The following is a 23446-nucleotide window of genomic DNA, read 5'->3' as shown; positions in this document are numbered from 1 at the left end:
TAAGAAGCGAAGCGCTGTCTGAGTTCAGAATCACCACCTTTTCAAGTGAGTGTATGGTCCCTTTCATCTTACACATAGATATGAAGTATTTATATAAACTACGTGCTATGTGTGCAAATTATCTGTATACTTGCTATCTATACTGGATGAATGATTTTATACAAGTTTTATATGATTTAAACTGTATATGTATTTATATCTACATAATATGTTGGGTAAAACATGGGTAGATGAAATATGAGTTGGATGATGAGTTGAGAGGTGATATAGACCATGAGGTAAGGGTGAGAGGTGGACGATGTGAGAAACCTTGTTCCCAAATGGTGGCCCCGTCATCTAGCAGAGTATGGATGACAACCACGGACTATTCTAGACAGTCCAGTGGAACACTAGCAGGCTCGCAACTTGTAGGTGTTGTGAACGATGTGTTCACCGATGTACTCTAAAAAACCATTGACATGTATTGCGAGTGGACTCTCGCAAACGATATTGTCAATAAACGAGATAACCCTAGCAGCTGTGCTCGAAGGACGATACTGGCAGCTGCACCTCATATAGAATGTCACAATTCTGGCAGTTGCGCCTAAGTGATAAAACTAGCAGCTGTGCTTGACAGTTGTGTCATTGACAACGATGGACTTCTTACCTATTCCTTAGGAATGAATGAATGAGAAATAGCTGATTCTTAGGGTAGACCCTTAAGAGTAAAGAAGATAATGAGGATGGGTAATTGGGTTAACTGTTCGATGATTAAACATAATAATTATATTATTGTGGGTTGAAAACCCTATGTATTGTGACATCCCCAAAATCGCGGCCAGAAAAGACCGATTTCATTTATGCTTTTTAAAATAATTTCAGAGTAAATCCTTTTAATTTAAAAGAGTTGCGGAATTTGTTTCCAAAACAAAACATGATAAAATAATATTTATCAAAGCATTTCATCAAGAGATGCATTTTCATTATATAATCAAAACTCGGGATGTCATGTTCCGATACAGACCATAAAGCATAAACGATAACATTACAAGTCATTCAACAAATATTTACATATACAGACTTGTAAACAAAACAACAAGATGATTCATCCATCTTACGCCCTTGCGCCACTTCCTGTAATACAAATAAAACTGAGTGGGTCAGGCTTGGGAGCCTGGTGAGCATATAGGGTTTTCAACCCACAATAAATAAATTATATTTAATTTCACCAACCAATCACTATCCCGATTACCCATTCCCGTTATCCTCACTTTACGTCCCTAAAACAACATCTATCTCGAGGGACCTAATCTAGGATTTTCATCGGGACGGACATCACTGCTAAGGGGTTTCCTCAACAATAGATATACTAAAGGCAACCATGAGGGGGATAGAGTACACCGGTGAACACATCGTTCACAACACCTACAGGTTATGAACCTGCTAGCGTTCCACTGGACTGTCTAGAAAGAGTCTGTGGTCGTTATCCATACTCCGCTGAATAACTAGATCAACAACAACAAAAACATCGAGGCCTCTCATCTGTTTATTACACACCAACTATCTACCCATGTTCTACCCAACATATTAGTAGATAAGAATATATATTTTCATACATAGTTTAAAACCTGTATATCATTTTCATTCAATATATATTCCATATAACAGATGAGGCATACCACATAACACGTATTTCATAGAAAACAAATCAAATCTATGAGATAGAATAAAGTGAATATCCATTCACGCATATAACCACAAAATATACACATAACAAGTATATCGTATAAAATACTTCATAGTTACGCGTTAGAAGAAAGTAACTACACCCTCACACATATAAACCACAATTTACTTAATACACTCAAACCGTACTTGTATTATTATCGTGTTTATGAAAGGTAGTATACACTCACTTGATCAGAAGATGATCGGACAGCACTACGACTTGCAGAAGTAGTAATCCTCAGCAGATCTGGAAGATCTCTACAAAAATCGAACTTCTCGCGGGCAGAGCTTCGGCTCGGGAACCACACTTCTCGGGATCTTCGGGATCTCGGGACTTGCTTCGGGGCTCGAGAATAATACCGGAGCTTCGGGGTATTTCTGGCACGCAAAACGATGCAAAACGGGAGAGAGAAGAGAGAAAATGAACAAAAGAGCCGGCTGCCCTCGCATCCTATTTATAGGAGGCTGGAGCCTCGGAGTACGCGGGGCGTACAGGTCCGAAACGTCATGGCATGCGTCATCCGAAGCCACTTGCTGCGAGGGTCGTCATGCTTCGGTGTACGCGGGGCGTACTTCGGATCGGATCGCTGAATCCTCTTCGGATAATGTCGGATTTTCCAATTAAAAATAAATACAAATTATTTAATAAACTTCGGAAATTCATATCTTCTTCATACAAACTCCGTTTTCAACGTTCTTTATATCCACGCGTAGGTGAGACAACGCTCTACAACTTTCGTTTAGACTCTGTCGGCTAATTTTGATTTATTTTTATTATTTATTTTTAATAGGCCGCGACAGAAAAACTTCGTTATAAATTCATAACTTCTTCGTTTGACGTCCGTTCTCGCCTAACTTTTTATCACTTCGATACCAACAACGAGACCTTCGATCCTCGTTTAGATTTCTTCGGCTAAAAACCGCTCGATCTCCAATCGAGTATTTCAGGCTGCATACCGCTAAGTCGAAACTTCGATAAATCATAACTTCCTCATACGAAGTCAGATTTGGGCGTTCTATATATATTCGGAAACCTCGTTTCAACTACTACAACATTAACCAAAGATATTAAGTTCATTTTACACTTAAATTTTGACGCTTATTTTTATTCTTAATTAATCAAACCACATAATTAAGCAATTAAGCAGAAAACACATAATACTCAAATAATACACTCTTATTATTTCAAAACGGGTTACAAAGGTCAACCTAGACTATTATATTGCTAAAAATGGCAAGCCCGGAAACACAGGCGTTACAATTCTCTCCACCTTAGAATGATTCCGTCCCCGGAATCACACATCAACAAACAAATGCGGATAGCGACCCATCATGTCACTCTCCGTCTCCCAGGTGAGATTCGGCCCATTCGTGTGTTTCCATCGGACAAGCACTAACCCAACCATCTTGCGTCGCAATTTCTTAGTCTTTCGGTCAACAATTGCCTCTGGTTCTTCAATCAACCTTTTGTTCTCATCAATTCTCAACTCCGAAAGTGGAATCATGTCGGGAACTTCCCCCGTGAACTTCCTCAAATAACACACATGAAAAGTGTTATGAATTCCATTTAGTTCTTCTGGTAGTTCGAGCTTGTAAGCTTGGTTCTCAATCCTCTGAAGAACTTTAAACGGTCCAATAAACCTTGGACTCAATTTTCCCCTTTTACCAAATCTTATAAGTCCCTTCCACGGCGAGACTTTAAGCAAAACTGAATCTCCAATTTCGAAAGTCATCGGTCTTCGCTTCTTGTCAGCATAGCTCTTTTGACGATCCTGAGCTGCTAACATTCTTTCCCTAATTATTTTCAACTTTTCAGCAGTTTGATGGACTATCTCCGGTCCCATAAACTGCTTTTCCCCAGCCTCAAGCCAACAAGACGGCGTACGACACTTTTGTCCATACAAAGCTTGGTAAGGTGCCATCTTAATACTCGAGTGGAAACTATTATTATAGGAAAATTCTACCAATGGTAAATGTTCATCCCAATTACCTAGGAATTCCAAGGTACATGCTCTCAGCATATCTTCAAGTGTTTGTATCGTTCTTTCACTCTGACCATAAGCTGTACTTAAACACAACTTGGTACCCAATTCCTCTTGTAGACTTTTCCAAAACCTCGAGGTGAAACGGCTATCACGATCCGACACAATCGTTAACGGAACACCGTGAAGCCTCACAATTTCCTTCACGTAAGAATTCGCAAGCTTCTCCATAGACCATTTCTCCTTGGCCGCTATGAAATGCGCACTCTTAGTGAATCGATCAACGACCACCCAAATCATGTCGTGACCATTCTTTGTTCTGGGCAGTTTAGTGACAAAATCCATAGCAATGTCTTCCCACTTACCCATAGGTACAGGTAAAGGTTCTAAACTCCCGTACGGTTTCTGATGTTGTGTCTTGACTCTCGCGCAAGTCACACATTCAGCCACATACTTTGCAACGTCAAGCTTCATCGTCGGCCACCAGTAGTAGGGTTTCAGGTCCCTATACATTTGAGTGCTACCCGGATGAATCGAGTACATGGTCTTGTGAGCTTCTTCCATCAGAAGATCTCTAATTCCTTCGGACTTAGGTACCCAAATCCGATCTTGGAACACCTTCAGTCTGTGACTGCTTACACCGAACACCAACATTTTGCCCAAACGTTCCTCCTTTCGGCCATTCTTCTCAGAAGCTTCACTTTGAGCTTTCTTTATACTTTCCACAATAGTCGAGACAACTTCAATTCTCAACGCTCTTGGCCTTTTCCTTTCAAGATTAACCTTCTGACTGAGAGCATCAGCAACAACATTAACTTTACCGGGGTGGTAAAGTATCTCGCAGTCGTAGTCTTTAAGTAATTCTAGCCAGCGTCGTTGCCTCATATTCAATTCCTTCTGATTAAAGAGATATTGGAGACTCTTATGATCAATGAAAAGTTTGCACTTCGTGCCATAGAGGTAATGCCTCCATATTTTCAGAGCGAAAACTACCGCTGCCAACTCCAAATCATGAGTCGGGTAATTTTTTTCATGCTCTTTCAGTTGTCGAGACGCATATGCTATCACCTTTTCTCTTTGGGTCAAAACACAACCCAATCCAACCCCAGACGCATCGCTATAAACAGCGAAGTCTTCAACTCCATCGGGTAGAGAAAGTATCGGTGCCTCGCATAGTTTCTTCTTTAGCTTCTCGAATGCTTTTTTATGCTTATCACTCCAAGCATAAGTAGCTCCTTTGTGGGTCAAAGCTGTCAATGGAGTAGCAATCGAAGAAAAGCCTTGGATAAACCTTCGGTAATATCCGGCTAATCCTAAAAAGCTTCGGATATCCGTGGGACTTTTCGGTTGTTCCCACTTCATTACAGCTTCAATCTTTGCTGGATCAACCATTATCCCTTCTTGGTTGACCACGTGACCCAAGAATTGGACTTCACGAATCCAAAAATCATATTAGGAGAACTTTGCATACAGCTTCTCCTTCTCCAAAATTTCCAACACTTCTCGCAAGTGTCTGCCATGCTCCTCCTGGGTTTTCGAGTAAATCAGAATGTCGTCTATGAACACTATCACGGATGTATCAAGGAAAGGATTACAAACCCTATTCATTAAATCCATGAATGCTGCCGGAGCATTGGTTAGTTCAAACGACATAACCAAGACCTCATAGTGTCCATATCTAGTTCTGAATGCAGTCTTCTCGATATCTTGCTCTCTTACTTTCAGTTGATGATATCCTGACCTTAGGTCAATCTTCGAGAAATAGCTCGAACCTTGCAATTGATCAAACAGGTCATCAATCCTTGGTAACGTATATCTATTCTTTATTGTTGCCTTGTTCAGCTCTCTATAATCCATGCACATTCTCATACTTCCATCTTTCTTCTTTACAAATAACACCGGAGCTCCCCAGGGTGATGAACTAGGTCTAATGAAACCTTTGTCCAATAACTCCTGAAGTTGCATCATTAGCTCCTTCATCACCGTCGGTGCTAATCGATAAGGTGCTTTCGCAATTGGCGTTGTTCCTGGCAACAAGTCAATACGGAATTCCACTTGTCGATCAGGCGGTAATCCAGGAAGATATTCGGGAAATACTTCCGGATAATCACACATAACTGGAATATTCTGCATCACCTTCTTTTCCTTCTTAGCATCAATCACGAATGCTAAATATGATGTACACCCCTTGGTCAAACATTTTCTGGCTTTCATCAATGAAATGATTCCAGAATTCACTCTGTGTTTGTCCCCATACACCATAAACCAATCTTTCCCAGGCGGGTTTACTTTGACTATTTTCTTCTTGCATAAAATTTCGGCGTCATTGGCACTAAGCCAATCCATTCCCAATACGATGTCGAAACCATTTAGTTCGATAGGCAATAATTCCTCGTGGAACTTATTCCCATTCAAATCAATTAAGATGTTTTTCATACGATGGCTAACAGGTACAAACTTGCCACTAGCAACTTCGACAAATAAGGCATTATCTAGTCTAACAACAGGCAAAGCTAGCTTTCTACCAAATTCATGCGATATAAAGGAGTAGTTGGCTCCAGAATCAAATAAAATTTGGGCAGGCAATTCATTAACGAGAAAGGTACCTGAAGCGACATCAGCTTCATATTTAGCAGCTTCCAGTGTCATCTGGAATGCTCTCGCCTTTGGCTTTGGTGGAATGTTGGGTCTTTTTGCCTCCTTCTTCTTCGGGCAGTCCCTCGACATGTGTCCCTCCTCACCACAACCAACTTTCTTAGTGAGGGTACATTCATTGGCATAGTGCCCTGGCTTTCCACACTTGTAGCATGTGTTTGCCGCCTCACATTTTCCATGATGCTTCTTTTTACATTTGTCGCACCATTTCGCTTCACCTCCACTTCCCCTCGAACCAGACTTTGAGAACTTGTTTTTCTTGTTGGACCCTGAAGTTCCATCGAACTTCCTCTTTTCACCAACATCTATCCTTTCCAGACCCTTTTCCTTCTGCTGGGCCTCCACATTCCTAGCTGTACGAACATCCGTTTTCAGAGTGGTTGCCATCTTGACTGTCGGACCAAAGTCGGCAGGCAGTCCATTAGCAAACCTCTCAATCTTGGAGAGTTCCGTTGGCACTAGGTACGAAACAACTTCATTTTCTCAGTAAATGCAGTAGCATAGTCATCTATGCTCATCCTCCCCTTCTTCAAGTTTTGGAACTCGTTGTTCAGATCAATCAGATCTATCTCTGAACAATACTGCACCCTTAGTTGTTCCAAGAACTCCTCCCATGACATTTTCAGGGCTTCTCCTCGTGGCATAGTATCTGCCAACAACTTCCACCAACTCAAGACTCCAATCTTCAGTTGTCTAACTGCAAAGACTATCTTCTGCTTGTTGCTACAGTCGCAACTTTCAAATACCATCTCCATTTCGGAGATCCAATCCATTATCTCAACAGACTTTGGGCTTCCAGAAAGACTTGGCGGCTTGGCTCCCAAGAAATTCTTGTACATTCGCCCATCCTTGTTGTTTCTCCTTTCCGGATCGTTCCTTCGTTCTCCTTGAGTCCCAACTTGACTCATCATGCGACTATTGTTCCCTTCCTCCGATTGCTCGGGAATCAATTCAGGTTCCTCAATAGGTATGATAGGTTCATCCCTATTATCATGCAACATCTGTGGCATCTCATCCCTTTGTTCGGCTAACATAGCCCGAATCATGGCTTGCACCGCAACCATTGTTATTGGTTCTGGTGCTGCTGCTACAACAGGTATTTGCTCAATCATTGGCGGTTGATTACTGTTTTCATCCGCGTTTCCAACGCCACTCCTTGTTCTCACCATTTTTTATCTACACACCGAATAAGGTGAAATTAGATCCTCATTCACGATAGATATTCAAATCATCCTTATTTCTCCGAAACGTTTACATGCTATTTCTAATAACGTAGGCATACTTAGAATCCTACACACATAAGGTTTCCAGATCCGGTCGGCAACAGACCGTAGATCCGAACAATTAATATCATATACGGCAACATATAACATCTAGCGCATAAAAGCATTTTAGGTAACTTTCCTAAAATAAACTAGTGCTCGTGTCTAAAATCCAACAGACACACATCTCAAAATTCCACTTAGCATTCTAAGTTTAAGTCTAGAAATCCTACAAATTCCTAGTTCGCTTAAACTAATGCTCTGATACCAACTGTGACATCCCCAAAATCACGGCCATAAAAGACCGATTTCATTTATGCTTTTTAAAATAATTTTAGAGTAAATCCTTTTGATTTAAAAGAGTTGCGGAATTTGTTCCCAAAACAAAACATGATAAAATAATATTTATCAAAGCATTTCATCAAGAGATGCATTTTCATTATATAATCAAAACTCGGGATGTCATGTTCCGATACAGACCATAAAGCATAAACGATAACATTACAAGTCATTCAACAAATATTTACATATACAGACTTGTAAACAAAACAACAAGATGATTCATCCATCTTACGCCCTTGCGCCACTTCCTGTAATACAAATAAAACTGAGTGGGTCAGGCTTGGGAGCCTGGTGAGCATATAGGGTTTTCAACCCACAATAAATAAATTATATTTAATTTCACCAACCAATCACTATCCCGATTACCCATTCCCGTTATCCTCACTTTACGTCCCTAAAACAACATCTATCTCGAGGGACCTAATCTAGGATTTTCATCGGGACGGACATCACTGCTAAGGGGTTTCCTCAACAATAGATATACTAAAGGCAACCATGAGGGGGATAGAGTACACCGGTGAACACATCGTTCACAACACCTACAGGTTATGAACCTGCTAGCGTTCCACTGGACTGTCTAGAAAGAGTCCGTGGTCGTTATCCATACTCCGCTGAATAACTAGATCAACAACAACAAAAACATCGAGGCCTCTCATCTGTTTATTACACACCAACTATCTACCCATGTTCTACCCAACATATTAGTAGATAAGAATATATATTTTCATACATAGTTTAAAACCTGTATATCATTTTCATTCAATATATATTCCATATAACAGATGAGGCATACCACATAACACGTATTTCATAGAAAACAAATCAAATCTATGAGATAGAATAAAGTGAATATCCATTCACGCATATAACCACAAAATATACACATAACAAGTATATCGTATAAAATACTTCATAGTTACGCGTTAGAAGAAAGTAACTACACCCTCACACATATAAACCACAATTTACTTAATACACTCAAACCGTACTTGTATTATTATCGTGTTTATGAAAGGTAGTATACACTCACTTGATCAGAAGATGATCGGACAGCACTACGACTTGCAGAAGTAGTAATCCTCAGCAGATCTGGAAGATCTCTACAAAAATCGAACTTCTCGCGGGCAGAGCTTCGGCTCGGGAACCACACTTCTCGGGATCTTCGGGATCTCGGGACTTGCTTCGGGGCTCGAGAATAATACCGGAGCTTCGGGGTATTTCTGGCACGCAAAACGATGCAAAACGGGAGAGAGAAGAGAGAAAATGAACAAAAGAGCCGGCTGCCCTCGCATCCTATTTATAGGAGGCTGGAGCCTCGGAGTACGCGGGGCGTACAGGTCCGAAACGTCATGGCATGCGTCATCCGAAGCCACTTGCTGCGAGGGTCGTCATGCTTCGGTGTACGCGGGGCGTACTTCGGATCGGATCGCTGAATCCTCTTCGGATAATGTCGGATTTTCCAATTAAAAATAAATACAAATTATTTAATAAACTTCGGAAATTCATATCTTCTTCATACAAACTCCGTTTTCAACGTTCTTTATATCCACGCGTAGGTGAGACAACGCTCTACAACTTTCGTTTAGACTCTGTCGGCTAATTTTGATTTATTTTTATTATTTATTTTTAATAGGCCGCGACAGAAAAACTTCGTTATAAATTCATAACTTCTTCGTTTGACGTCCGTTCTCGCCTAACTTTTTATCACTTCGATACCAACAACGAGACCTTCGATCCTCGTTTAGATTTCTTCGGCTAAAAACCGCTCGATCTCCAATCGAGTATTTCAGGCTGCATACCGCTAAGTCGAAACTTCGATAAATCATAACTTCCTCATACGAAGTCAGATTTGGGCGTTCTATATATATTCGGAAACCTCGTTTCAACTACTACAACATTAACCAAAGATATTAAGTTCATTTTACACTTAAATTTTGACGCTTATTTTTATTCTTAATTAATCAAACCACATAATTAAGCAATTAAGCAGAAAACACATAATACTCAAATAATACACTCTTATTATTTCAAAACGGGTTACAAAGGTCAACCTAGACTATTATATTGCTAAAAATGGCAAGCCCGGAAACACAGGCGTTACAATTCTCTCCACCTTAGAATGATTCCGTCCCCGGAATCACACATCAACAAACAAATGCGGATAGCGACCCATCATGTCACTCTCCGTCTCCCAGGTGAGATTCGGCCCATTCGTGTGTTTCCATCGGACAAGCACTAACCCAACCATCTTGCGTCGCAATTTCTTAGTCTTTCGGTCAACAATTGCCTCTGGTTCTTCAATCAACCTTTTGTTCTCATCAATTCTCAACTCCGAAAGTGGAATCATGTCGGGAACTTCCCCCGTGAACTTCCTCAAATAACACACATGAAAAGTGTTATGAATTCCATTTAGTTCTTCTGGTAGTTCGAGCTTGTAAGCTTGGTTCTCAATCCTCTGAAGAACTTTAAACGGTCCAATAAACCTTGGACTCAATTTTCCCCTTTTACCAAATCTTATAAGTCCCTTCCACGGCGAGACTTTAAGCAAAACTGAATCTCCAATTTCGAAAGTCATCGGTCTTCGCTTCTTGTCAGCATAGCTCTTTTGACGATCCTGAGCTGCTAACATTCTTTCCCTAATTATTTTCAACTTTTCAGCAGTTTGATGGACTATCTCCGGTCCCATAAACTGCTTTTCCCCAGCCTCAAGCCAACAAGACGGCGTACGACACTTTTGTCCATACAAAGCTTGGTAAGGTGCCATCTTAATACTCGAGTGGAAACTATTATTATAGGAAAATTCTACCAATGGTAAATGTTCATCCCAATTACCTAGGAATTCCAAGGTACATGCTCTCAGCATATCTTCAAGTGTTTGTATCGTTCTTTCACTCTGACCATAAGCTGTACTTAAACACAACTTGGTACCCAATTCCTCTTGTAGACTTTTCCAAAACCTCGAGGTGAAACGGCTATCACGATCCGACACAATCGTTAACGGAACACCGTGAAGCCTCACAATTTCCTTCACGTAAGAATTCGCAAGCTTCTCCATAGACCATTTCTCCTTGGCCGCTATGAAATGCGCACTCTTAGTGAATCGATCAACGACCACCCAAATCATGTCGTGACCATTCTTTGTTCTGGGCAGTTTAGTGACAAAATCCATAGCAATGTCTTCCCACTTACCCATAGGTACAGGTAAAGGTTCTAAACTCCCGTACGGTTTCTGATGTTGTGTCTTGACTCTCGCGCAAGTCACACATTCAGCCACATACTTTGCAACGTCAAGCTTCATCGTCGGCCACCAGTAGTAGGGTTTCAGGTCCCTATACATTTGAGTGCTACCCGGATGAATCGAGTACATGGTCTTGTGAGCTTCTTCCATCAGAAGATCTCTAATTCCTTCGGACTTAGGTACCCAAATCCGATCTTGGAACACCTTCAGTCTGTGACTGCTTACACCGAACACCAACATTTTGCCCAAACGTTCCTCCTTTCGGCCATTCTTCTCAGAAGCTTCACTTTGAGCTTTCTTTATACTTTCCACAATAGTCGAGACAACTTCAATTCTCAACGCTCTTGGCCTTTTCCTTTCAAGATTAACCTTCTGACTGAGAGCATCAGCAACAACATTAACTTTACCGGGGTGGTAAAGTATCTCGCAGTCGTAGTCTTTAAGTAATTCTAGCCAGCGTCGTTGCCTCATATTCAATTCCTTCTGATTAAAGAGATATTGGAGACTCTTATGATCAATGAAAAGTTTGCACTTCGTGCCATAGAGGTAATGCCTCCATATTTTCAGAGCGAAAACTACCGCTGCCAACTCCAAATCATGAGTCGGGTAATTTTTTTCATGCTCTTTCAGTTGTCGAGACGCATATGCTATCACCTTTTCTCTTTGGGTCAAAACACAACCCAATCCAACCCCAGACGCATCGCTATAAACAGCGAAGTCTTCAACTCCATCGGGTAGAGAAAGTATCGGTGCCTCGCATAGTTTCTTCTTTAGCTTCTCGAATGCTTTTTTATGCTTATCACTCCAAGCATAAGTAGCTCCTTTGTGGGTCAAAGCTGTCAATGGAGTAGCAATCGAAGAAAAGCCTTGGATAAACCTTCGGTAATATCCGGCTAATCCTAAAAAGCTTCGGATATCCGTGGGACTTTTCGGTTGTTCCCACTTCATTACAGCTTCAATCTTTGCTGGATCAACCATTATCCCTTCTTGGTTGACCACGTGACCCAAGAATTGGACTTCACGAATCCAAAAATCATATTAGGAGAACTTTGCATACAGCTTCTCCTTCTCCAAAATTTCCAACACTTCTCGCAAGTGTCTGCCATGCTCCTCCTGGGTTTTCGAGTAAATCAGAATGTCGTCTATGAACACTATCACGGATGTATCAAGGAAAGGATTACAAACCCTATTCATTAAATCCATGAATGCTGCCGGAGCATTGGTTAGTTCAAACGACATAACCAAGACCTCATAGTGTCCATATCTAGTTCTGAATGCAGTCTTCTCGATATCTTGCTCTCTTACTTTCAGTTGATGATATCCTGACCTTAGGTCAATCTTCGAGAAATAGCTCGAACCTTGCAATTGATCAAACAGGTCATCAATCCTTGGTAACGTATATCTATTCTTTATTGTTGCCTTGTTCAGCTCTCTATAATCCATGCACATTCTCATACTTCCATCTTTCTTCTTTACAAATAACACCGGAGCTCCCCAGGGTGATGAACTAGGTCTAATGAAACCTTTGTCCAATAACTCCTGAAGTTGCATCATTAGCTCCTTCATCACCGTCGGTGCTAATCGATAAGGTGCTTTCGCAATTGGCGTTGTTCCTGGCAACAAGTCAATACGGAATTCCACTTGTCGATCAGGCGGTAATCCAGGAAGATATTCGGGAAATACTTCCGGATAATCACACATAACTGGAATATTCTGCATCACCTTCTTTTCCTTCTTAGCATCAATCACGAATGCTAAATATGATGTACACCCCTTGGTCAAACATTTTCTGGCTTTCATCAATGAAATGATTCCAGAATTCACTCTGTGTTTGTCCCCATACACCATAAACCAATCTTTCCCAGGCGGGTTTACTTTGACTATTTTCTTCTTGCATAAAATTTCGGCGTCATTGGCACTAAGCCAATCCATTCCCAATACGATGTCGAAACCATTTAGTTCGATAGGCAATAATTCCTCGTGGAACTTATTCCCATTCAAATCAATTAAGATGTTTTTCATACGATGGCTAACAGGTACAAACTTGCCACTAGCAACTTCGACAAATAAGGCATTATCTAGTCTAACAACAGGCAAAGCTAGCTTTCTACCAAATTCATGCGATATAAAGGAGTAGTTGGCTCCAGAATCAAATAAAATTTGGGCAGGCAATTCATTAACGAGAAAGGTACCTGAAGCGACATCAGCTTCATATTTAGCAGCTTCCAGTGTCATCTGGAATGCTCTCGCCTTTGGCTTTGGTGGAATGTTGGGTCTTTTTGCCTCCTTCTTCTTCGGGCAGTCCCTCGACATGTGTCCCTCCTCACCACAACCAACTTTCTTAGTGAGGGTACATTCATTGGCATAGTGCCCTGGCTTTCCACACTTGTAGCATGTGTTTGCCGCCTCACATTTTCCATGATGCTTCTTTTTACATTTGTCGCACCATTTCGCTTCACCTCCACTTCCCCTCGAACCAGACTTTGAGAACTTGTTTTTCTTGTTGGACCCTGAAGTTCCATCGAACTTCCTCTTTTCACCAACATCTATCCTTTCCAGACCCTTTTCCTTCTGCTGGGCCTCCACATTCCTAGCTGTACGAACATCCGTTTTCAGAGTGGTTGCCATCTTGACTGTCGGACCAAAGTCGGCAGGCAGTCCATTAGCAAACCTCTCAATCTTGGAGAGTTCCGTTGGCACTAGGTACGAAACAACTTCATTTTCTCAGTAAATGCAGTAGCATAGTCATCTATGCTCATCCTCCCCTTCTTCAAGTTTTGGAACTCGTTGTTCAGATCAATCAGATCTATCTCTGAACAATACTGCACCCTTAGTTGTTCCAAGAACTCCTCCCATGACATTTTCAGGGCTTCTCCTCGTGGCATAGTATCTGCCAACAACTTCCACCAACTCAAGACTCCAATCTTCAGTTGTCTAACTGCAAAGACTATCTTCTGCTTGTTGCTACAGTCGCAACTTTCAAATACCATCTCCATTTCGGAGATCCAATCCATTATCTCAACAGACTTTGGGCTTCCAGAAAGACTTGGCGGCTTGGCTCCCAAGAAATTCTTGTACATTCGCCCATCCTTGTTGTTTCTCCTTTCCGGATCGTTCCTTCGTTCTCCTTGAGTCCCAACTTGACTCATCATGCGACTATTGTTCCCTTCCTCCGATTGCTCGGGAATCAATTCAGGTTCCTCAATAGGTATGATAGGTTCATCCCTATTATCATGCAACATCTGTGGCATCTCATCCCTTTGTTCGGCTAACATAGCCCGAATCATGGCTTGCACCGCAACCATTGTTATTGGTTCTGGTGCTGCTGCTACAACAGGTATTTGCTCAATCATTGGCGGTTGATTACTGTTTTCATCCGCGTTTCCAACGCCACTCCTTGTTCTCACCATTTTTTATCTACACACCGAATAAGGTGAAATTAGATCCTCATTCACGATAGATATTCAAATCATCCTTATTTCTCCGAAACGTTTACATGCTATTTCTAATAACGTAGGCATACTTAGAATCCTACACACATAAGGTTTCCAGATCCGGTCGGCAACAGACCGTAGATCCGAACAATTAATATCATATACGGCAACATATAACATCTAGCGCATAAAAGCATTTTAGGTAACTTTCCTAAAATAAACTAGTGCTCGTGTCTAAAATCCAACAGACACACATCTCAAAATTCCACTTAGCATTCTAAGTTTAAGTCTAGAAATCCTACAAATTCCTAGTTCGCTTAAACTAATGCTCTGATACCAACTGTGACATCCCCAAAATCACGGCCATAAAAGACCGATTTCATTTATGCTTTTTAAAATAATTTTAGAGTAAATCCTTTTGATTTAAAAGAGTTGCGGAATTTGTTCCCAAAACAAAACATGATAAAATAATATTTATCAAAGCATTTCATCAAGAGATGCATTTTCATTATATAATCAAAACTCGGGATGTCATGTTCCGATACAGACCATAAAGCATAAACGATAACATTACAAGTCATTCAACAAATATTTACATATACAGACTTGTAAACAAAACAACAAGATGATTCATCCATCTTACGCCCTTGCGCCACTTCCTGTAATACAAATAAAACTGAGTGGGTCAGGCTTGGGAGCCTGGTGAGCATATAGGGTTTTCAACCCACAATAAATAAATTATATTTAATTTCACCAACCAATCACTATCCCGATTACCCATTCCCGTTATCCTCACTTTACGTCCCTAAAACAACATCTATCTCGAGGGACCTAATCTAGGATTTTCATCGGGACGGACATCACTGCTAAGGGGTTTCCTCAACAATAGATATACTAAAGGCAACCATGAGGGGGATAGAGTACACCGGTGAACACATCGTTCACAACACCTACAGGTTATGAACCTGCTAGCGTTCCACTGGACTGTCTAGAAAGAGTCCGTGGTCGTTATCCATACTCCGCTGAATAACTAGATCAACAACAACAAAAACATCGAGGCCTCTCATCTGTTTATTACACACCAACTATCTACCCATGTTCTACCCAACATATTAGTAGATAAGAATATATATTTTCATACATAGTTTAAAACCTGTATATCATTTTCATTCAATATATATTCCATATAACAGATGAGGCATACCACATAACACGTATTTCATAGAAAACAAATCAAATCTATGAGATAGAATAAAGTGAATATCCATTCACGCATATAACCACAAAATATACACATAACAAGTATATCGTATAAAATACTTCATAGTTACGCGTTAGAAGAAAGTAACTACACCCTCACACATATAAACCACAATTTACTTAATACACTCAAACCGTACTTGTATTATTATCGTGTTTATGAAAGGTAGTATACACTCACTTGATCAGAAGATGATCGGACAGCACTACGACTTGCAGAAGTAGTAATCCTCAGCAGATCTGGAAGATCTCTACAAAAATCGAACTTCTCGCGGGCAGAGCTTCGGCTCGGGAACCACACTTCTCGGGATCTTCGGGATCTCGGGACTTGCTTCGGGGCTCGAGAATAATACCGGAGCTTCGGGGTATTTCTGGCACGCAAAACGATGCAAAACGGGAGAGAGAAGAGAGAAAATGAACAAAGAGCCGGCTGCCCTCGCATCCTATTTATAGGAGGCTGGAGCCTCGGAGTACGCGGGGCGTACAGGTCCGAAACGTCATGGCATGCGTCATCCGAAGCCACTTGCTGCGAGGGTCGTCATGCTTCGGTGTACGCGGGGCGTACTTCGGATCGGATCGCTGAATCCTCTTCGGATAATGTCGGATTTTCCAATTAAAAATAAATACAAATTATTTAATAAACTTCGGAAATTCATATCTTCTTCATACAAACTCCGTTTTCAACGTTCTTTATATCCACGCGTAGGTGAGACAACGCTCTACAACTTTCGTTTAGACTCTGTCGGCTAATTTTGATTTATTTTTATTATTTATTTTTAATAGGCCGCGACAGAAAAACTTCGTTATAAATTCATAACTTCTTCGTTTGACGTCCGTTCTCGCCTAACTTTTTATCACTTCGATACCAACAACGAGACCTTCGATCCTCGTTTAGATTTCTTCGGCTAAAAACCGCTCGATCTCCAATCGAGTATTTCAGGCTGCATACCGCTAAGTCGAAACTTCGATAAATCATAACTTCCTCATACGAAGTCAGATTTGGGCGTTCTATATATATTCGGAAACCTCGTTTCAACTACTACAACATTAACCAAAGATATTAAGTTCATTTTACACTTAAATTTTGACGCTTATTTTTATTCTTAATTAATCAAACCACATAATTAAGCAATTAAGCAGAAAACACATAATACTCAAATAATACACTCTTATTATTTCAAAACGGGTTACAAAGGTCAACCTAGACTATTATATTGCTAAAAATGGCAAGCCCGGAAACACAGGCGTTACAATTCTCTCCACCTTAGAATGATTCCGTCCCCGGAATCACACATCAACAAACAAATGCGGATAGCGACCCATCATGTCACTCTCCGTCTCCCAGGTGAGATTCGGCCCATTCGTGTGTTTCCATCGGACAAGCACTAACCCAACCATCTTGCGTCGCAATTTCTTAGTCTTTCGGTCAACAATTGCCTCTGGTTCTTCAATCAACCTTTTGTTCTCATCAATTCTCAACTCCGAAAGTGGAATCATGTCGGGAACTTCCCCCGTGAACTTCCTCAAATAACACACATGAAAAGTGTTATGAATTCCATTTAGTTCTTCTGGTAGTTCGAGCTTGTAAGCTTGGTTCTCAATCCTCTGAAGAACTTTAAAACGGTCCAATAAACCTTGGACTCAATTTTCCCCTTTTACCAAATCTTATAAGTCCCTTCCACGGCGAGACTTTAAGCAAAACTGAATCTCCAATTTCGAAAGTCATCGGTCTTCGCTTCTTGTCAGCATAGCTCTTTTGACGATCCTGAGCTGCTAACATTCTTTCCCTAATTATTTTCAACTTTTCAGCAGTTTGATGGACTATCTCCGGTCCCATAAACTGCTTTTCCCAGCCTCAAGCCAACAAGACGGCGTACGACACTTTTGTCCATACAAAGCTTGGTAAGGTGCCATCTTAATACTCGAGTGGAAACTATTATTATAGGAAAATTCTACCAATGGTAAATGTTCATCCCAATTACCTAGGAATTCCAAGGTACATGCTCTCAGCATATCTTCAAGTGTTTGTATCGTTCTTTCACTCTGACCATAAGCTGTACTTAAACACAACTTGGTACCCAATTCCTCTTGTAGACTTTTCCAAAACCTCGAGGTGAAACGGCTATCACGATCCGACACAATCGTTAACGGAACACCGTGAAGCCTCACAATTTCCTTCACGTAAGAATTCGCAAGCTTCTCCATAGACCATTTCTCCTTGGCCGCTATGAAATGCGCACTCTTAGTGAATCGATCAACGACCACCCAAATCATGTCGTGACCATTCTTTGTTCTGGGCAGTTTAGTGACAAAATCCATAGCAATGTCTTCCCACTTACCCATAGGTACAGGTAAAGGTTCTAAACTCCCGTACGGTTTCTGATGTTGTGTCTTGACTCTCGCGCAAGTCACACATTCAGCACATACTTTGCAACGTCAAGCTTCATCGTCGGCCACCAGTAGTAGGGTTTCAGGTCCCTATACATTTGAGTGCTACCCGGATGAATCGAGTACATGGTCTTGTGAGCTTCTTCCATCAGAAGATCTCTAATTCCTTCGGACTTAGGTACCCAAATCCGATCTTGGAACACCTTCAGTCTGTGACTGCTTACACCGAACACCAACATTTTGCCCAAACGTTCCTCCTTTCGGCCATTCTTCTCAGAAGCTTCACTTTGAGCTTTCTTTATACTTTCCACAATAGTCGAGACAACTTCAATTCTCAACGCTCTTGGCCTTTTCCTTTCAAGATTAACCTTCTGACTGAGAGCATCAGCAACAACATTAACTTTACCGGGGTGGTAAAGTATCTCGCAGTCGTAGTCTTTAAGTAATTCTAGCCAGCGTCGTTGCCTCATATTCAATTCCTTCTGATTAAAGAGATATTGGAGACTCTTATGATCAATGAAAAGTTTGCACTTCGTGCCATAGAGGTAATGCCTCCATATTTTCAGAGCGAAAACTACCGCTGCCAACTCCAAATCATGAGTCGGGTAATTTTTTTCATGCTCTTTCAGTTGTCGAGACGCATATGCTATCACCTTTTCTCTTTGGGTCAAAACACAACCCAATCCAACCCCAGACGCATCGCTATAAACAGCGAAGTCTTCAACTCCATCGGGTAGAGAAAGTATCGGTGCCTCGCATAGTTTCTTCTTTAGCTTCTCGAATGCTTTTTTATGCTTATCACTCCAAGCATAAGTAGCTCCTTTGTGGGTCAAAGCTGTCAATGGAGTAGCAATCGAAGAAAAGCCTTGGATAAACCTTCGGTAATATCCGGCTAATCCTAAAAAGCTTCGGATATCCGTGGGACTTTTCGGTTGTTCCCACTTCATTACAGCTTCAATCTTTGCTGGATCAACCATTATCCCTTCTTGGTTGACCACGTGACCCAAGAATTGGACTTCACGAATCCAAAAATCATATTAGGAGAACTTTGCATACAGCTTCTCCTTCTCCAAAATTTCCAACACTTCTCGCAAGTGTCTGCCATGCTCCTCCTGGGTTTTCGAGTAAATCAGAATGTCGTCTATGAACACTATCACGGATGTATCAAGGAAAGGATTACAAACCCTATTCATTAAATCCATGAATGCTGCCGGAGCATTGGTTAGTTCAAACGACATAACCAAGACCTCATAGTGTCCATATCTAGTTCTGAATGCAGTCTTCTCGATATCTTGCTCTCTTACTTTCAGTTGATGATATCCTGACCTTAGGTCAATCTTCGAGAAATAGCTCGAACCTTGCAATTGATCAAACAGGTCATCAATCCTTGGTAACGTATATCTATTCTTTATTGTTGCCTTGTTCAGCTCTCTATAATCCATGCACATTCTCATACTTCCATCTTTCTTCTTTACAAATAACACCGGAGCTCCCCAGGGTGATGACTAGGTCTAATGAAACCTTTGTCCAATAACTCCTGAAGTTGCATCATTAGCTCCTTCATCACCGTCGGTGCTAATCGATAAGGTGCTTTCGCAATTGGCGTTGTTCCTGGCAACAAGTCAATACGGAATTCACTTGTCGATCAGGCGGTAATCCAGGAAGATATTCGGGAAATACTTCCGGATAATCACACATAACTGGAATATTCTGCATCACCTTCTTTTCCTTCTTAGCATCAATCACGAATGCTAAATATGATGTACACCCCTTGGTCAAACATTTTCTGGCTTTCATCAATGAAATGATTCCAGAATTCACTCTGTGTTTGTCCCCATACACCATAAACCAATCTTTCCCAGGCGGGTTTACTTTGACTATTTTCTTCTTGCATAAAATTTCGGCGTCATTGGCACTAAGCCAATCCATTCCCAATACGATGTCGAAACCATTTAGTTCGATAGGCAATAATTCCTCGTGGAACTTATTCCCATTCAAATCAATTAAGATGTTTTTCATACGATGGCTAACAGGTACAAACTTGCCACTAGCAACTTCGACAAATAAGGCATTATCTAGTCTAACAACAGGCAAAGCTAGCTTTCTACCAAATTCATGCGATATAAAGGAGTAGTTGGCTCCAGAATCAAATAAAATTTGGGCAGGCAATTCATTAAACGAGAGGTACCTGAAGCGACATCAGCTTCATATTTAGCAGCTTCCAGTGTCATCTGGAATGCTCTCGCCTTTGGCTTTGGTGGAATGTTGGGTCTTTTTGCCTCCTTCTTCTTCGGGCAGTCCCTCGACATGTGTCCCTCCTCACCACAACCAACTTTCTTAGTGAGGGTACATTCATTGGCATAGTGCCCTGGCTTTCCACACTTGTAGCATGTGTTTGCCGCCTCACATTTTCCATGATGCTTCTTTTTACATTTGTCGCACCATTTCGCTTCACCTCCACTTCCCCTCGAACCAGACTTTGAGAACTTGTTTTTCTTGTTGGACCCTGAAGTTCCATCGAACTTCCTCTTTTCACCAACATCTATCCTTTCCAGACCCTTTCCTTCTGCTGGGGCCTCCACATTCCTAGCTGTACGAACATCCGTTTTCAGAGTGGTTGCCATCTTGACTGTCGGACCAAAGTCGGCAGGCAGTCCATTAGCAAACCTCTCAATCTTGGAGAGTTCCGTTGGCACTAGGTACGAAACAACTTCATTTTCTCAGTAAATGCAGTAGCATAGTCATCTATGCTCATCCTCCCCTTCTTCAAGTTTTGGAACTCGTTGTTCAGATCAATCAGATCTATCTCTGAACAATACTGCACCCTTAGTTGTTCCAAGAACTCCTCCCATGACATTTTCAGGGCTTCTCCTCGTGGCATAGTATCTGCCAACAACTTCCACCAACTCAAGACTCCAATCTTCAGTTGTCTAACTGCAAAGACTATCTTCTGCTTGTTGCTACAGTCGCAACTTTCAAATACCATCTCCATTTCGGAGATCCAATCCATTATCTCAACAGACTTTGGGCTTCCAGAAAGACTTGGCGGCTTGGCTCCCAAGAAATTCTTGTACATTCGCCCATCCTTGTTGTTTCTCCTTTCCGGATCGTTCCTTCGTTCTCCTTGAGTCCCAACTTGACTCATCATGCGACTATTGTTCCCTTCCTCCGATTGCTCGGGAATCAATTCAGGTTCCTCATAGGTATGATAGGTTCATCCCTATTATCATGCAACATCTGTGGCATCTCATCCCTTGTTCGGCTAACATAGCCCGAATCATGGCTTGCACCGCAACCATTGTTATTGGTTCTGGTGCTGCTGCTACAACAGGTATTTGCTCAATCATTGGCGGTTGATTACTGTTTCATCCGCGTTTCCAACGCCACTCCTTGTTCTCACCATTTTTTATCTACACACCGAATAAGGTGAAATTAGATCCTCATTCACGATAGATATTCAAATCATCCTTATTTCTCCGAAACGTTTACATGCTATTTCTAATAACGTAGGCATACTTAGAATCCTACACACATAAGGTTTCCAGATCCGGTCGGCAACAGACCGTAGATCCGAACAATTAATATCATATACGGCAACATATAACATCTAGCGCATAAAAGCATTTTAGGTAACTTTCCTAAAATAAACTAGTGCTCGTGTCTAAAATCCAACAGACACACATCTCAAAATTCCACTTAGCATTCTAAGTTTAAGTCTAGAAATCCTACAAATTCCTAGTTCGCTTAAACTAATGCTCTGATACCAACTGTGACATCCCCAAAATCACGGCCATAAAAGACCGATTTCATTTATGCTTTTTAAAATAATTTTAGAGTAAATCCTTTTGATTTAAAAGAGTTGCGGAATTTGTTCCCAAAACAAAACATGATAAAATAATATTTATCAAAGCATTTCATCAGAGATGCATTTTCATTATATAATCAAAACTCGGGATGTCATGTTCCGATACAGACCATAAAGCATAAACGATAACATTACAAGTCATTCAACAAATATTTAATATACAGACTTGTAAACAAAACAACAAGATGATTCATCCATCTTACGCCCTTGCGCCACTTCCTGTAATACAAATAAAACTGAGTGGGTCAGGCTTGGGAGCCTGGTGAGCATATAGGGTTTTCAACCCACAATAAATAAATTATATTTAATTTCACCAACCAATCACTATCCCGATTACCCATTCCCGTTATCCTCACTTTACGTCCCTAAAACAACATCTATCTCGAGGGACCTAATCTAGGATTTTCATCGGGACGGACATCACTGCTAAGGGGTTTCCTCAACAATAGATATACTAAAGGCAACCATGAGGGGGATAGAGTACACCGGTGAACACATCGTTCACAACACCTACAGGTTATGAACCTGCTAGCGTTCCACTGGACTGTCTAGAAAGAGTCCGTGGTCGTTATCCATACTCCGCTGAATAACTAGATCAACAACAACAAAAACATCGAGGCCTCTCATCTGTTTATTACACACCAACTATCTACCCATGTTCTACCCAACATATTAGTAGATAAGAATATATATTTTCATACATAGTTTAAAACCTGTATATCATTTTCATTCAATATATATTCCATATAACAGATGAGGCATACCACATAACACGTATTTCATAGAAAACAAATCAAATCTATGAGATAGAATAAAGTGAATATCCATTCACGCATATAACCACAAAATATACACATAACAAGTATATCGTATAAAATACTTCATAGTTACGCGTTAGAAGAAAGTAACTACACCCTCACACATATAAACCACAATTTACTTAATACACTCAAACCGTACTTGTATTATTATCGTGTTTATGAAAGGTAGTATACACTCACTTGATCAGAAGATGATCGGACAGCACTACGACTTGCAGAAGTAGTAATCCTCAGCAGATCTGGAAGATCTCTACAAAAATCGAACTTCTCGCGGGCAGAGCTTCGGCTCGGGAACCACACTTCTCGGGATCTTCGGGATCTCGGGACTTGCTTCGGGGCTCGAGAATAATACCGGAGCTTCGGGGTATTTCTGGCACGCAAAACGATGCAAAACGGGAGAGAGAAGAGAGAAAATGAACAAAAGAGCCGGCTGCCCTCGCATCCTATTTATAGGAGGCTGGAGCCTCGGAGTACGCGGGGCGTACAGGTCCG

The sequence above is a fragment of the Lactuca sativa genome, chromosome 1 (genome assembly GCF_002870075.4).
Source record: "Lactuca sativa cultivar Salinas chromosome 1, Lsat_Salinas_v11, whole genome shotgun sequence".
Classification (NCBI taxonomy): Eukaryota; Viridiplantae; Streptophyta; class Magnoliopsida; order Asterales; family Asteraceae; genus Lactuca; species Lactuca sativa.
Note: the sequence above shows the minus strand (reverse complement) of the source record.